Raw genomic sequence first — 15,138 nt, 5'->3', positions numbered from 1 at the left:
ACAAATGGCTTGGGGGGAGGTGTAGGGTAATAGGAAACTCCCTGCTGACATGGATGCACAGTGGAACTAGGACCAAGCTAGCAAGGTTCTAGCAATGGTCTCTGCTACCTAATAATGGGTCGCAAGGTGGCTCAGTGCTGCCTCACTGCACCAGGGACCTAACTTCAATTCCACCCTCGGGTGACTGTCTGTGTGGAGTTTGCACATTCTTCCTGTGTCTACATGGGTTTCCTCTTGGTGCTCTGGTTTCTTCCCACAGTTCAAAGATGTTCAGGCTAGGTAGATTGACGGTAGATCACCCATAGTATCCAGGGATGTGCAGGTTGATTACCCATGGGAAATGTAGGGTTATGGGGATAGGAACATGGGTCTGGGTGGGATGCTGTTCGGCAGGTCGTGTGTAGACTCGATGGGCTGAATGGCCTGCTTCCACACTGTAGGGATTTTATGATTCTAATGTATATAATGTAAATAGCAATGGTTCCTGATCACTAGTATGAAGACAGACTTTCCGATACAATATCAATATCGTAACACACCAATATGCTTTTTAGGTTGCTGTATTGCTTTCAAATGGAGCAGTGATGAATCTCGTGCACTATTGGTGCACAATATCCCTGTATATTCCTGCGTTAACGAGTTCAGTAATTGCGGGGTTGGCCTTTGGACTTTTAAACCTCATGCACTGTAGCATTTTGGTTGCATAGGTTGCATTAATTAGCACTATTTTTCTTACATTTCTGTTAGTTAGATCACAACTGTTACAAATCAATCTCTTAACTATTTTTGTGTTTTTTTTTCCTTTTACATAACTTCTGTTTCTTTTTGAAATGGCACTCTTTGTCACAGAACGTATTCCTATTCTTCATTTCCCATTCTCTTCCTTGCTTCTTCCTTAGTCTGTATCTGAAAAGATGCAGGAGAGTAGCTCCTCTGTTATACCTGACTATTGATGTGCACCAGAGGAGCGAGGCTTATAGTAGCAGTGAGCTGGACCCCTAAATCTAATGGTCGGGATGATTCCATCTTCGAGAACCTTATCTTCAAGATTTTGGGGTCTCAAAAGTCATTCTTGAGCATTACCTGCCTATTGTTAAAGTTATTTCTCACAATAGTTAGAAAGGCAAAGTTTGGGCCTGATTTATTGTTTTGGTCTTTCAATACTTGGCCATCTGACTTTTCAGTGTTTTAAACTGCAAAATCATTTATCAACTCGCCAAATATAAAATGAGAAGTTTTAACATTTTTATATTCTACCTTGTTATATTCACAACTAAATGTTCTTACTGTATAATTAGAACTTTGATCTACATCAAACACATCCCATCATCAACCTAGGAAACTGAAATGTGTAACCAGCTTCAAACCATTATAGAAACTCACAGCAGGACAAGTGACCATAAAAGTCACCATCCAGTCCTTCCAGGCAAAAATGGGAAACATTGTCAACTATCCATCATAGCATCCAGGAAGATAAGAATCCCACCTACTGCAGATGTGGATGTTTATCACAATGACAGGGCAATGTGGCTTTGCCAGAATGATGGGATTCTGAACAGTGCAGAACACAACCACTTGTATACATGTAGCTTTGCAAATCAACAGTAGAGACAGAGGAACTGTAAAAGCTTCCATTTCATAAATGTGCAGTTTTGGATCTTCCTACCAAGATCAAAATTTCAATGACTACTATCTATCCCAGCAGCAGCCATGGTGCCCAATGACCACACCTGGCATTTTTGGCCTTCCCTGAGGAGGCGGCGACTAGTGAGGGACAAGGGCAATCACCTCTGTATGTAACTGACCATCACTCTTGGCCATTGGAAGCATTGCTGATCAGGCAGTCAGTCTTCTCAAAGCATGTTTCTGGTGGAGGAGCTTTGGAGTACATGCCAGAATAGATCTTGAAGGCTTCACTTCATGCCAGTGAGACAGTCAGAGGTTGAGAAGGGGCCTAGGGCAGTAACTTAACAACCTCCTTAGTGGTTTCAGTGATGCTGGATTCCAAAGGCTTTGTTACAGCTGGCAATGAGGTTTGGGATGTCATCTCCTCCATCAGGCTGAGAGTGGATAAATTTGTTGCAGGCCCCTGTTTGTCTGACAAATTTTCTGACACTCTGTGCTGTTGTGGGCCATCTTGTTCTACAAGATAGAGGGCAAAATATTGGTGCGGCACATTTTACCAACCGTAGCAGAATAGCTCAGGCTCCTAAGCCTGAAGGAAGTCACGTGTGAATCAATTTCCACTTTTAATTTGGGTATGATTAGGATCATTTTGCATGTGAGTATGAACTGCTTCATTATCTGAGGAGTCATGAATGATGCTGAAGAGCCTCAGAAAATATGATATATGTTCAAATGAGGCATAGTCTGTTAGTAATTAATAATTTTGATTGATTTTTCTGGTTAATGTTCTACTTCAAGATTAACCTTTATACTTTACCAGTGCAGCTACCACTTATTGAACTTCGCTGTGTAGACAAGTAATAAATGAATTGGCCACAGTGTGAAGCGACAATGGGAGATGAATAAATTTAGACCCACCCCTGACGTGCACACAAGGATAAGGTGGCAATATTTAATAAGGCTTTTAGAGTAAGATGGAGAAAAAATGGATTTTGGTTTGCTCAGGTCTAGGATCAGAATCAGGAAATTTGATTTAAGTTGTATGTGATTACTGAAATATGATCTGGTGAATCCAGGTTTTAATTTCATCATCAGATAAGGAAGTATGAAATGGGGAAAAAGACCCTAGACTCACCAAGGCCCTCTATGCCCCCTAGTGGATGCTACATGGCTAATTTAATCTCTTGAGGGAATATTCCACAGCTTTTCCTTCTGACTTTACCCTCCAGTCATTCCTCTCTTCAGAAGAAAGCAAATAAAGCAAGTAACCCGAATATCAGGCAGCAAAACTAAAAGACTGTGACAAGGAGAAGCATGTTGAAATCTCAGTCCTAACTGGTATTTACATATGGTGTTCTTGGTAGGATTGGCTAGAAATAAGAAAGAGAGGATTCAGTAAATCATGGGAGCACTGTCACCATACGGAGTACAGCACATCAAGAAGAAAATCGCCATTACAGTCTCAGAGAACTAAGAATGGGTAGGAAATGCCAATCTTGTCCACATGTCAGTGTAGCAATAGCTTCAGAAGGGGCTTTGTTGACTCCAGAAAGTGCACCCTCTCGGAGAAATTAAGGATGAGTAGAAAATGTGGTCTTGCCCAAATATTTGATATTTAATATTTGGACTGTTTAGTAGGAACAGGAATAGGACATTTTGCCTCTCAAACCTGTTTGCCATTCACTGAGATTATGGCTGATCTGTGACCTAGCTTCATATACCCACCTTGGCCCATATCCCTTGAAACCTTTGGTTAACAAAAAAAGCTATTAATCTTAGTTTTAAAATTAACTATTGATCTAGGAATGATTGCTGTTTGTGAATGAGAGTTCTAAACTTCTTCCACATTTTCTCTGCAGCAGTGTTTCTTAGTTGTATTCCTCTAGTGTTCTTCACTGCCTAAACATTTTTGACTATACCCTGTTAGCACGGGATTCCCCAGCTTGTGGTTATGAAAACTTTAATCAAATCACCCTTAACCTTCTAAATTCCATAATATGCAACAATAATTTCTTTAATTTTTCTTAGTTGTGTAACCCTTGAAATCCAGGTATCATTTCAGAAAATTGCCACTGCTAAATCTGGAAGTGACCATTGATCGTTACAAAGAGTTGTGTTTATATTTGTGAAGAGCAAATTGACACCAACAAGAATTGCCATGGAGAGAATCAAAAATAAGTAAGAGCATCCATTTATTTATTTCAGTTCAGTTGAAGAGTATTGGTGAAGAAACCTATGGAGAGAATCAGAAAATGAATTGTTAAAATTGCTGATAAATTCAAGGTCAAGTGATGGTAGTTCAGGAATGTTACGCATATAGACTACAATACAGAATATGCTGTTTAAGAAATTCAAGAAATTTTAAAAAGTTGTGTATTTATAATAAGTTCATCATTCTCTGCTGCTATTGTTCTTTTATTCACTTGTGGATGTGGGTGTTGCTGGCTGACCAGCATTTGTTTCCTGTCCCTAGTTGCCCTTGAGAAGGTGGGGGTGAGCTGCCTTCCTGAACCGCTGCGGTCCATGTGCTGTGGGTTGATCTACAATGTTGTTAGCGAGGGAATTCCAGGATTTTGATCCAGCCACAATGAAAGATTTCAAAGTTAGGATGGAGAGTGGCTTGGAGGGTAAAATAACTGCGCAGGGGACGGTATCCTGTCACCAAGTCACCCTTTATTTACTTGTGCACAGGACACTGGTTGTGGCCAGCCAGCTTGGTCCCCTGAACTGAGGAGATTCTAATCTACTGGTTAAATATATTTCCCTGTTAATTTTTTTTTTATTCACATAAGTCCACATGAAGGTACAGCACATGGCAACAGTCACTGTACGCCAGAGCCGATTAGAGAAGTAGAGACATTAACACCGAACACCCCAAATCTTATTATAAAAACTATGTAATACATTATATAGCAACAGACTAAATTGTTACGCAAGTCATTTATTTCTGTCAGAAAAAATAGTGCAAAAATATAAAGATATTGCATAAAAAGAAGTGCAAATGTAACATGTCCCAGAAATAAAAAGTTGAACAGCAAGTGAAAGTCCATATAAAATAACTGCACACAGCAACAGATACTGTGCATCAGAGCACATCACTGAAAAGTAAGATATTAACATAAAGCATTCCACAAGAACACATCACATTGTAGACAATAATACAACACAGTAAAAAATAAACATACCTCCCACAGGGCCAGCTATCGGTCAGCCTACACACAGGCCAGGCTATCAGATGGCTTTCACAGCACACAAAGACCCAGCCTACCCACAAAGGCATAGTACACATATGAAAACATAGTCTAAATGTAAGGACCCAACCCAGACTACCTGCAAAGGCCCAGTGCATTCACAAAGGCACAGTCCACATGTGGAGACACGGTACATACACAAAAGCTCAATGTACACATGAAGGCTCAGTCTGGGGCTCATACACAATAGTTACGTCTAGGACCTATCCACTGAAATAAGGGCACAAAGGCCAGGTCCCATTCCCAAGTCATCCTTCAATTCACCAGATCGTACAATACAGTGGCTGTGGTCAGCCAGTTTGGAGTCAGTCACCTGAATTGAGGAGATTCTACATCTCCTTTTCATTTATTTATTTTTTGTATTGTTTTCCCCATCACCAAGTCACTGTTTATTTACTTTTGCACAGTTACTACTGGCTGTAGCCAGCCAGCTCACAGTCTGCCTTGAGCTGAGGAGATTCTAATTTCCAGGTCATATACATATATATATTTCACACTGGCTGTGGCCAGCCAGCTTGGAGTTAGTTGCCTGGTGAAATTTATTTTCTGGTGATACTCTTATTAAACTGTACAAAAATGCACAACAATTCAGGGCAACAGTCAACAAAGCAAACAAAAATTTACAGGGAAATAGGGACGGTGAAATGAACTGCAAATCCTATCATAACTCGCCATTAGAGAAAACTTTAGACAGATTTAATAAATCTGGATTATAAATCCACACAAACAAACAATAGAAAAGCAATACATGCAACACTGACACCACTGGCAAACGAGCAACTGACCTGCCCCTACTCACCTTCTGACCACCTCAAAACAGCCTGCCCCAACATGCCTTCTGGTTCTTGGTCCATCCCTACACACCTTCCAGCTCCTAGTCCAACCCCTACTCGCTCTCTGACCACCTGTAGGACAGCCCGTCGCTATACCTTCTCAGGACAACAGTTTTCAGAACAATCTACTCACCTTCCAGCTCTCAGTAAGGCCTGCTAGACCCAGAGACATGCAAAACACAGTACATACGAAACAATCTAAACAAAGGTCCGAGTTCACACCAGAAGGTCTGAGTTCACGCACAAAGGTCCAAGTTAATGCCCAAAGGCCGAGTCCATGCCCAAAGGTCCAAGTCCACACGCAAAGCCAGCAAGCACAAATCTCGGAACATACATACACATACCCAGAACATCCCCGAGGCCTGGACCGCTTGCAGAAACACAGCAGGCTCCTGGAGGCCAGGCCCACACCCGAGGATATGGCCCACCCACAGAGGGCCGACCCATCGCAAAGGCCTGGTCCACCCACAGAGGCCTAGCCTATTCACAGAAACACAGTTCACTCACAAAGACACAGCTGACTCATGGAGGCTCAGCCTAGGCACATAAAGGTGAAAACACGTGCAAAATTAAAGTGTAAATACTTTAAACAGTTGTGCAAGGAGCAAGCCTTGCTCCCAAGTCACCTTTGATTCGATTCTAAGAATAACAATACACTGGCTGTAAATCAGCCAAAAACAGTGCCCCACTGAGAATTAAAATCCAGCAGCAACACTGGCTTTGACCCAGCCAGCCTGAAAATCAGTTCTCAAAAAGTGAAAAATAATCCACAGTAATACTGGTTGTAGCCAGCCAGCTTGGACTCAATTGCCTGAACTGAGAAAATTCAAAATCTCCTGATTTTTTGTGAAAAACAGCAGGTGTGCAAATAACTTCATTCACATATCACCACCAGGAAAAAAACCTATGTGACCAAAGAATCAGTATCAAGCAGAACTCTAGGAGCAATGCCTATGTGAGAGAAAAAATGAGGAGGAGGTTAGGGATCAAATCAAAATGGAGCTTGTGGGGGAAACAAAGCACTCCCCACCCCATGGTGCCCAGCTCTCCCGAAAGGCATCCAGAGCTCCAGGGATTGCTGTGTGCTTCTTCTCCAGGGACACCCAGGCGCAGACATAGCCACAGAAGAGGTGCAGGCAGTTGGCCATAAGGACCCCTCCACGACCCACTGCTTGGACCTATTAATGACGAGCTTGGCCAGGCCCAGGAGCAGACCCACCAGGAGATCCTTTGACCAGCCCGCTCCCCCCTCCCACCCAACAACCGTCCACACCAGGTACCCAAAGATCTGTAGCATGGGGCTGAAGTGCAGCCAGAAACACAAAAGGAGGTCTTTGAGATAACCGAAAGGGGAGTGCAAGTGCCCACACCCAATATATACATGGTCCATTGACTTCATAGTGCCGTAAAATAAGCAGATGAACTGGGAGTCCATGAACCACTACAATCTGTGGTTATAGTGTGCTGCGTGCAATACCCTCCACCCCAGATCCTTGAGGGAAAAGGGGAGGGACTCCCATGTAGAGAGCCCTCCACTGGAGACCCTCAACGCACAGTGGCAAATGGGCACACCAAGGTGTTTCAGGGCGGTGGTTGAAGGAGAAGAGGTGGATGGTGTACAGCAGCAGTCTGTACAAAGCCTGCTATTTCAACTTGTTGCATTTAAACATGGGCTGCTTCAGTATCTGAAGATTTGTGAATGGCACTGAATATTATATGATCATCAGTGAGCATCCCCACTTCTGACCTAATGAAGGAGAGAAGGTCACTGATGAATCAGCTGAAGATGGTTAGGCCGAGGACACTACCCTGAGGAACTCCTACAGAGATCATTGGCTTGGATCAATCACGACCATCTTCCTGTGGACCAGGTGTGACTCCGGTCAAATGTGGTCTTAATGCCAAAGGCAGTGCCTCTCACCTCACGCCTGGAATTTAGCTTGTTTGACTATTTTTGAAAGAAGGCTGTCAGGTGCTGAGTGGCCCTGGCAGAATCCAGGTTTCAGTGTAGAGATTTTGTTAAACAAGTGCTGCCTGATAACATTGTCAATGACCCCTTGTATAATTTTCCTGATAAAGAAACAAACAAAGAAACAAAGAAACCTACGGCACAGGAACAGGCCCTTCGGCCCTCCAAGCCTGCGCCGATCAAGATCCACTGTCTAATGTTCAAGAGTATACTGATGGGGCAGTATATGTATGGATTGGATTTGTCCTTTTTGTGAACATACATGAGCAGTTTTTCACATTGTTGGGTCGGCATCAGTGCTGGAGCTGTAATGGAACAGCTTGGTTAGGGAGTAGCTAATTCTTTTAGTTGTTCATGGAATGTGAGTGATACTGGCGAGACAGCATTATTTGCCTATTCCTAATCACCCTTAGAAAGGTAATGGTGCATTGCCTTCTTGTGCCGCTGCAGTAGATTGATACAGCTGAGTGCCATGCCAGGCCATGTCAGGGTCAATCACAATGCAATGGGTTTGGAATCATCTTAGCAGATTTCCTTTGAAGGACATTAGTGAACCAGATGGGTTCACTAATAGATTCTTAATTCCAGATGTATTTTTTAATTTAATTTGTCATGGCAGGATTCAAACCTGGGTCCCCAGGGCATTACCTGAGTTTCTGGACTGATAGTCGAGTAATAATACCACTAGGCCATAAGACCATAAGACATATGAATGGAAGTAAGGCCATTTGGCCCATCACGTCCACTCCGCCATTTAAATCATGGCTAATGGGCATTTCAAATCCGCTTCCCTGCACTCTCCCCGTAGCCCTTGATTCCTTTTGAGATCAAGAATTTGTCGCTCTCTGCCTTGAAGGCATCCAACGACCCGGCCTCCACTGCACTCTGCGGCAATGAATGCCACGAGCCGACCACTCTCTGGCTGAAGAGATGTCGTCTCATTTCAGTTTTAAATTTACCCCCTCGAATTTTAAGGCTGTGCCCACGGATCCTAGTGTCCCCGCCTAACGGAAACAACTTCCTAACGTCCACCCCTTCTAAACCATACATTATCTTGTAAGTTTCTATTAGATCTCCCCTCAACCTTCTAAACTGTAATGAGTACAATCCCAGGATCCTTAGCTGTTCATCATACGTTAAACCTACCATTCCAGGGATCATCCGTGTGAATCTCCGCTGGACACGCTCCAGGGCTAGTATGTCCTTCCTGAGGTGTGGGGCCCAAAATTGGACACAGTATTCTAAATGGGGCCTAACTAGAGCCTTATAAAGCCTCAGAAGCACATCGCTGCTTTTATATTCCGACCCTCTTGAGATAAACGACAACATTACATTCGCTTTCTTAATTACGGACTCTATCTGCAAGTTAACCTTTAGAGAATCCTGGACCAACACTCCCAAATCCCTTTGCACTTCTGATTTGCGAATTTTCTCACCGTTTAGAAAATAGTCCATGCCTGTATTCTTTTATCCAAAGTGCAAAACCTCACATTTACTCACATTGAATTTCATCAGCCATTTCCTGGACCACTCTCCTAAACAGTCTAAATCTTTCTGCAGCTTCCCCACCTCCTCAGTACTACCTGCCTGTCCACCTATCTTCGTATCATCGGAAAACTTCGCCAGAATGCCCCCAGTCCCTTCATCCAGATCATTAATATATAAGGTGAACAGCTGTGGCCCCAACACTGAACCCTGCGGGACACCACTTGTCACCGGTTGCCATTCCGAAAAAGAGCCTTTTATCCCAACTCTCTGCCTTCTGTCAGATAGCCAATCCTCAATCCAAGCCAGTAGCTCACCTCGAACACCATGGGCCCTCACCTTGCTCAGCAGCCTCCCGTGAGGCACTGTATCAAAGGCCTTTTGGAAGTCTAGATAGATAACATCCACTGGGTTTTTCCCTGGTCTAACATACTTGTTACCTCTTCAAAGAATTCTAACAGGTTTGTCAGGCACGACCTCCCCTGACTAAATCCATGCTGACTTGTTTTAATCTGACCCTGTACTTCCAGGAATTTAGAAATCTCATCCTTGACAACGGATTCTAGAATTTTACCAACTACTGAGGTTAGGCTAATCGGTCTATAATTTTCCATCTTTTGCCTTGATCCTTTCTTACACAAGAGAGTTACAACAGCAATTTTTCAATCATCTGGGACTTAACCTGACTCCAGTGACTTTTGAAAGATCACGACCAAAGCCTCCGCTATTTCCTCAGCCACCTCCCTCAGAACTCTAGGATGTAGCCCATTGGGGCCAGGACATTTATCAATTTTTAGACCCTTTAGGTTTTCTAGCACTTTCTCTTTTGAAATGCCTACCGTACTCAACTCTGCCCCCTGGCTGTCCCTAATTGTTGGCATACTACTCATGTATTCCATAGTGAAGACTGACGCAAAGTACTTATTAAGTTTTTCAGCTATTTTCTTATCTCCCATTACTAGCCTTCCAGCATCAATTTGGAACGGCCCAATGTCGACTTTTGCCTCTCGTTTGTTTCTTATGTATTGAAAGAAGCTTTTACTATCATTTCTAATATTACTAGCTAGCCTACTTGATCCTATATTTGATCCTCTCCTTCCTTATTGCTCTCTTTGTTATCCTCTGTTTGTTTTTGTAGCCTTCCCAATCTTCTGATTTCCCAGTGCTCTTGGCCACTTTATAGGCTGTCTCTTTTCCTTTGATATATTTCCTGACTTCCTTTGTCAGCCATGGCTGTCTAATCCCACCCCGGATAATCTTTCTTTACTTTGGGATGAAGCTCTGTACTGTGTCCTCAATTACACCTATAAACTCCTGCCATTGTTGCTCTACTGTCCTCCCCGCTAGTCTCTGCTTCCTGTCGATTTTTGTCAATTCCTCTCTCATGCCCCTGTAATTACCTTTATTTAACTGTAACACCATTACATCCGATTTTGCCTTCTCTCTTTCAAACTGCAGACTGAGCTCTACCATATTATGATCGCTGCCCCCAGATGAATGGAAAATTGCTGTTGTAACTCTCTTGTGTAAGAAAGGATCAAGGCAAAAGATGGAAAATTATAGGCCGATTAGCCTAACCTCGGTAGTTGGTAAAATCCTGTTCCCTTACTTTAAGGTCTTTTATAAATTCTGGCTCATTACATAGCACTAAGTCCAGAATAGCCTGCTCCCTTGTGGGCTCCATTACAAGCTGTTCCAAAAAGCCGTCCTGCAAACATTCCATGAATTCTGTGATAATGGGAACTGCAGATGCTGGAGAATCCAAGAGAACAAAGTGTGGAGCTGGATGAACACAGCAGGCCAAGCAGCATCTCAGAAGCACAAAAGCTGACATTTCGGGCCTGGACCCTTCATCAGAGAGGGGGATGGGGAGAGGCAGCTGGAATAAATAGGGAGAGAGGGGGAGGTGAACCGAAGATGGAGAGAAAACAAGATAGGTAGAGAGGAGAGTATAGGTGAGGAGATAGGGAAGGGATAGGTCAGTCCAGGGAAGATGGACAGGTCAAGGAGGCGGGATGAGGTGGTAGGTAGGAAATGGAGGTGCGGCTTGAGGTGGGAGGAAGGGATGGGTGAGAGGAAAAACAGGTTAGGGAGGCGGAGACAGGCTGGGCTGGTTTTGGGATGCAATGGGGGAAGGGGAGATTTTGAAGCTGGTGAAGTCCACGTTGATACCTTTGGGCTGCAGGGTTCCCAAGCGGAATATGAGTTGCTGTTCCTGCAACCTCCGGGTGGCATCATTGTGGCACTGCAGGAGGCCCATGATGGACATGTCGTCTGAGGAATGGGAGGGGGAGTTGAAATGGTTCGCGACTGGGTGGTGTAGTTGTTTGTTGCGAACCGAGCGGAGGTGTTCTGCAAAGCAGTCCCCAAGCCTCCGCTTGGTTTCCCCAATGTAGAGGAAGCCACACCGGGTGCAATGGATACAATATACCACATTGGCAAATGTGCCGGTGAACATCTGCTTGATATGGAAGGTCATCTTGGGCCCTGGGATGGGGGTGAGGGAGGAGGTGTGGTGGCAAGTGTAGCACTTCCTGCGGTTGCAGGGGAAGGTGCCGGGTGTGGTGGGGTTGGAGGAGAGTGTGGAGCGGACAAGGGAGTCGCGGAGAGAGTGATCTCTCCGGAAGGCAGACAAGGGTGGGGATGGAAAAATAGCTTTTATCCTTCTGAAAGTGGCTAGAAACAGGCCCAATGTTATCTCATCTAGCACCTGTGCTGCACATGCCTCGTGGCAGATATCATTGAACAAAGATCAGGAGTGGGAGTACTGTGAGCAGTTTTGGTCCCCTTATCTAAGAAAAGACATTATTTCCTTGGAGACAGTTCAGAGAAGACTCATTAGGATTATCCCTGGTATGGAAGGATTGTCTCAAGATCAAAGGTTGAAACAGGTTGGGACTCTACTGTTTGGAGTTTAGGAGAATGAGAGATAATCTTAATGAAGCATATAGGATTCTGAAGTGGCTTGACAGGGTAAATGCTGAGACGATCTTTCCCCTCATGGAAAATTCTGGAACCAGAGGGTGCAGTTTCAGAATAAACAGGCACCTATTTAAGTGATAATGGGAACTGCAGATGCTGGAGAATCCAAGATAACAAAGTGTGAAGCTGGATGAACACAACAGGCCAAGCAGCATCTCAGGAGCACAAAGGCTGATGTTTCGGGCCTAGACCCTTCATCAGAGAGGCACAAAGGCTGACGTTTCGGGCCTAGACCCTTCATCAGAGGCACCAATTTAAGATGAGATGAGGAGTAATTTCTTCTCTCAGAGGGTTGTGCATCTTTGGAGCTCCTTGCCGCAGAGAGCTGTTGAGCTAGAGTCCTTGTGTATATTTAAGTCTGAGATAGATTCTTGATCAGCAGGGGAATTGAGGGTTATGGGGAAAACAGAGAAGATTGGATGTGAGGAATGTCAGATCAGTGAAGATACTACTAAATGGTGGAGCAGACTTGAGGGGCTGAATGGAGTACTTCTGTTCATATTTCTTATGGTCTGACTGGATGCCTCTATCACTATTACAACCCCCCCACCAGTAGTCCCACTGGATACACCCCTCACTGCTGGTCACCTCCTTGTTGTTCCACTGGATAGTCCCCTCGCTGCTGTTCATGTTTCCTCTGTCCCCACCTTCCCACCCCATTTATCTGCCCAGCTTGATGTTCCACTGGCCATCCTTGCTGCTTTACTGACCATTGTCCCACTGGCTATCTCATTGGATGCTCCCTCTTGCTTCTCTTCTTGCAAGCATTCCCTTCACTACTGACTCTTTGCCACTTCAGTGAGGGAGTGAGGCAATGTGTGAAAGTAGTATATGGGGAATCAAGAGCTCCTTCTTGGTAAATGGTTTCCTGCTTCCCTTCAGTGACATTAGACTCTGCTGTAGAATCAAATGTGAAACCATTGCACAAGCCCTGTGTCACTGCTCACAGTGAAAGGGACTGTAGCTGTGAGGGGCCCCGTGTAGCTTTCAGTGGAACCAACTCAGCCGTCAGCAAACAGAGACAGAACTCGGTTCTTGCACTGTAACTAGCATAGACCAGAACAAAAAGTACCTTGTTGATATTGAGGAGAGTCCAAAAAATGATGCAAGATTCTTCCAGAGATTGTAGAAGAAGTAAGTAAAAAGCAACAGATTCTGGACAGAGATAGTAGGAACTGCAGATTCTGAACAGAAATTATTTTTTCTCCAATGTGGGTGTAACTTTACTTACTAGGATAGATTGAAGAAGTTGGGATGTTCTCGGAGAGAAAGCTGAGAGGAGAGTTGATAGAAGTTTCCAAAATCATGAGTGGGCTGAATAGAGTAGATAGAGAGAGGCTCTTCCCACTTGTGAAAGGGACAAGAATGAGCTGGTGCATGTTTAAGATGATGTGAAAAAGAAGCAAGAGTGTGTGAGAAAACAAGGTTTCGCACAGGGAATAGAGTCCAGAGTGGGCTGCCTGGAAATATGTGGGAGGTAGGTCCAATTGAACCATTCAAGAGGGGCATTGGATAGTCATTTGGATAGAAATAGTGTTCGGAGACATGGGGAAATGGCAGGAGATTGACTCTGATTGTGATGAGCCGAATAGCCTTCTGCCACACCATAACAATTCTGTGATTTAGTCCAGTGTAGAAATGATGTCCAATGAAGTCCAGGAGTTTGAAACCAGCTTTGAGAGAACATTTACTGCCTGGGATTTCCAGATCTTTAATTGAGCTAACAAGCTAAGTTCAGGGCTGAGCTTTGAACCATCAGACAGTTGGCTATTTAATCTGAGATAGTAGGAATTGCAGATGCTGGAGAATCTGAGATAACAAGGGAGGACGAGTTCAGCTAAGTGGATGAAGGTGTCAGTGGAGGGGGACTGGTTGGGCTTCTTTCTGAAGAAGGGTCTAGGTCTGAAACGTCAGCTTTCCTGCTCCTCTGATGCTGCTTGGCCTGCTGTGTTCATCCAGCTCTATACCTTGTTATCTTTGGCTATTTAAACTAGCAGTTAAATTGATGTTTGGGTGAAAATGCACCCACAGCAAAATCAGGAACTTAATTAAAGAACTGAGAATCCAGATGGGAGAATGAGCAAAGGTTGGCAGCCGATGACTATGGATAGAAGGGTATAGTCAGGACCTCTCTAGGAACTGTGACTGTATCTTGCTGGTAACAAGCATAATACCTCATTGCTCCGCCCACTGTTCAAACAGTGGCATTTGCTCAACTCCATTATTGCACATGCAGGAATTTGCAGAATTATTGGCATCACTCCCCATGCCATGATATATGTAACTGTAGAACCAGTCATTGCTTTATCCTTTCTACAATTCCATCAGCCTAGCCCTAAATAGAAGAGTCAACAGGAGCAATGCAACATGAAAATTAATGTCCCAGGTCTCAAAGATACCACCAAGGTGGCCGTTTTCAGGTAGTGCCTCATTGACAAAATAGAAACATGGAAGACAGGAGCAGTAGGAGGCCATTTGGTCCATCGAGCCTGCTCTGCCATACATCACGTTCATGGCTGATTGTCCATCTCAATAGCCTAATCCTGCTTTCTCCCCATAACCTTTAATCCCATTCGCTCCAAGTGTTATATCTAGCCAACTCTTGAATACATTGAATATTTTGGCATCAACTACTTCCTCTGGTAATAAATTTCACAGGCTCACCACCCTTTGGGTGAAGGGGTGTCTCCTCATCTCTGTCCCAATGGTCTACCCCGAATCGTCAGACAGTGACCCCCGGTTCTGGATACACCCACCATCGGGAACATCCTTCCTGCATCTACCCTGTCCAATCCTGTTAGAATTTTATAAACCTCTATGAGATCCATCCCAACCTGGTCAATCTCCCCTCATACGTCAGATTTGCCGTCCCCGGAATCAGCCTGGTAAACCTTCGCTGGACTCTCTTGAGACCAAGAGCATCCTTCCTCAGAAAAGGTGACCGAAACTGCACAAGATATTCTAGGTGTGGCCTCACCAACGCCCTGTATAA

The sequence above is a fragment of the Stegostoma tigrinum genome, unplaced genomic scaffold, assembly GCF_030684315.1.
Source record: "Stegostoma tigrinum isolate sSteTig4 unplaced genomic scaffold, sSteTig4.hap1 scaffold_178, whole genome shotgun sequence".
NCBI lineage: Eukaryota > Metazoa > Chordata > Chondrichthyes > Orectolobiformes > Stegostomatidae > Stegostoma > Stegostoma tigrinum.
Note: the sequence above shows the minus strand (reverse complement) of the source record.